This window comes from Rattus norvegicus, chromosome 18 (assembly GCF_036323735.1).
Source record: "Rattus norvegicus strain BN/NHsdMcwi chromosome 18, GRCr8, whole genome shotgun sequence".
In the NCBI taxonomy this organism is placed as follows: domain Eukaryota; kingdom Metazoa; phylum Chordata; class Mammalia; order Rodentia; family Muridae; genus Rattus; species Rattus norvegicus.
The window spans coordinates 19,640,696-19,643,717 of record NC_086036.1 but is presented as its reverse complement, the minus strand read 5'-3'; the positions used below and the strand labels follow the sequence as shown (position 1 = coordinate 19,643,717).

The window sequence follows — 3,022 nt, the reverse complement described above, 5'->3', positions numbered from 1 at the left end:
ATTCTGTGTGCATTTTCTTTTTTTTTCCCCACAACAATCTGAATATTTTGTGCCAAGGAGAGATGACTCGATAGGTAAGAAGGTTTGCCAGCAAGCCTCACAGTATAAGACCTGAAATCCATGCAATGGAAAGGTAGAACCAAGGCCTGCAAATTGTCCTCTGAGCTCCACATATGTGTCATGGCACACACACACCCCGACACACACAGACACACACAGACACACAGACACACACAAACACATACTAAATAAAACTTTAGAGGAAATAATCTGAATATGGTAGTATGAAATAATGCCTGATGTGATATTAAATAAATGTTCCTGCAGACCTCCCAGAAAAAATCTATGTACTTATACACCGTGAGAAAATATGCATTCCATTTGCCCTGAGACCAGGTTTTCCTCTAAGATTCCCTGGCCATTTTTCAATACTCTTGTTGAATATATGTTGTAAATATTCATGAAAAACAACGTTGATTTCCAGTGAAAAGGTTGGAAAGATGGCTGACACTGCCTGTCATCTTTCCCATTATCTTGTTATTCATATCTTAGTGACCAGCTGTGCTGACCTACCCTCTCCAGGCACAAACAGAAGTAGGGAGCGAAAACTCAACTCACATCTAACCCAGAAGGTCCAGGGAATCCTTTTGGAGGCTGGTACACTTTTAGTTTTTGAGTGTAATCTGCACATGCAATCTTGTCTTCACAGTCTAAGAGACTTCATTTAACAATGAGCTCTTTGACATTTTAACTAATCATAGGTATAAACGAGTGGGCCAGATCAGCTTAAAACAACTCATTTCAGCCTGGATTATTCTCACACATTTTTATCGTATCCAAGGCAAAGAAGCTGAATTTTGTTCTAAAGTTGACCTGTTTTTGTTTTCTTCTCTGTTATCTAGAACAGTACTTTCTTGTTTAGTTGTTTTATTTTTAATACTACAGAAGGATCTAGCCATTTGATGCAAAAGAACTCAGATTAGAGTTACCAGTCAAGAATGGAATCCTGCCTCTTGGCCTCAGGTAAAGGGAGAGTATTCAAAGTGGAAACATGTCTGCTCAACTACCCTGATGAACTCTTTACCCACCAGAGCATCAGTGGAAATGTGCCTTAGATGTGTCCCACTTTCACAGATTACTCCCTTGCATTGTATAGACTTTTTGTATCTGTTATTGCACCTAGCAAAGAATGCAAATTCCAATTGATTGATTAAACAAAATTAGACTGCTTCAGTTGCAGATGGCCCCAACAGAAAAGCATAAAAACAAACAAACAGGAAAAATATAATCCAAATTCTTGCACATCAAGAGCCGGTGAATGTTGTGTGGTAAGGAAAGCGATGTTCTGCTTTATCGGTCACTGTTTCTTCAAACTTCCTTAAAGGCTGTTATTGTTTCCCCTTTACAATGTGTAAACAGCACGATATAACACAATAAAACATATTGTTCCTGGTAATTTGCAGTTTCAAACCGGCATCTTGAAGCCTTTTTCCCTGAGCCATTAATTACAGAACAATGGGACACAATAACAGGCAGGCACCTCCTTAGAATGAACACATTGTGCTCACAAGTTCAGCAGAGGAGGAACCACCTCTCAAAATTGCTGAACTTAATGAGTTCTTAGCACACCCAGAGTAACTCAGCATCTTCATGTTAAAGATGACATTGGAGGCAAGGCCCATCTGCCTGACTGAAAGTCAAGTTAACCCATAACTCATAAGTACTCTCCAGTATAAGGAAATGAAGATATTTTAGCGACACTTTTGTCCCCTGGTTTATCAAACTTTTGAAAAAATGGACATGAAGAAACTGGAATTTCCCCAAAAAATAACATGCTGAGAGGAAAAGCAGCTTGAAGCCCAATGCCACCCAGAGGGAAATTTACCCTCCAGTCAAGATAGAAACACAACTCTGACTGTCAGATGATGTTGCTGGGACAATTGGACCCAGATAAAGATGGGGTTATGTTAGGCAGCACTGGACTGAGTCCTGGACTGGGTAGACATGACCATCCCCAACTCCCAGACTATTTTAGCATCACTGTGGGGCTCTGAGAAGGGACTGGGAAGAAATAACTAGCTCTCTTTCTCCCTTTTCCCAGTGCAGCCACATGGCATGCATGTCTTTTCTCTCCCTTTTACTACCAGGGAGGAAAACCGGCTTCTTGGGGCATAGAAAGTAACCTTAAGTTTGGTAACCTTGTAAATCTGACTAGTTATGGTAGCTTCAGAAGAAAAAAAGATGTCATTTTAAGGGCAGAGTTCACAATAACTGCATAGATGCTGCCAACATTTTCTGTCTGGAGCAGCCATCAAGCTGGCTGAAGTGAAGCTGAAGAAGAAGCCAACTTTCCACCAGTTCACCTACCATGGCGTGGACCTTGACCACCTGCTCGACATATCCTATGAGTAGCTGATGCAGTTGTACAGTGCACACCAGAGGCTGCGCCTGAAACACGGCCTGTGACCAAAGCAGCCCTCACAGCTCAAGCGCTTGAGAATAGCCAAGAATGAGGCTCCATCCGTGGAGAAGCCCGATGTGATGAAGACCCACTGAGGGACACGATCATTCTGCCTGAGATGGTTGGCAGCATGGTGGGTGTGTACAACGGCTAGATGTTCAAACAGGTGAAGATCAAACCAGAGATGATCGGCCACTCCTTGGGCGAGCTCTCCATCTCCTACAAGCCCGTGAATCAGGGAAGCACAGGCAGCCCGATATTGGTGTCACCCACTCCTTCCAATTCTTCACCTTCAAGTAGCAGAGGCCAATAAAGACTCATTATTTTGAAGAAGAAAAAAAGATGTCATTTTAAAACAGCATTTAGAAAAACAGAAAATAGAGTTTGACAGAATTTCATCATTATATTAATCTATCAACTTCTGAACTTACCAATAAAAGTTAGCAAAGCTCCGACATTAGCCCCATGTCTATGTGAGCTTGGGCCATGGCTTTGATGGACACTAATCTGTGTGTTTTGCAAATTGGCATCAAGTTTTCAAAGTTTGCATGAGTTTTTGAC

At 41.7% G+C, this 3,022-nt stretch overlaps 1 pseudogene; it reads left to right on the top strand.

The window, feature by feature from the left end:
- Window positions 1-500: 500 nt before the first annotated feature.
- Window positions 501-2,761, top strand: Rps15-ps18 (ribosomal protein S15, pseudogene 18; annotated as a pseudogene).
- Window positions 2,762-3,022: the final 261 nt, after the last annotated feature.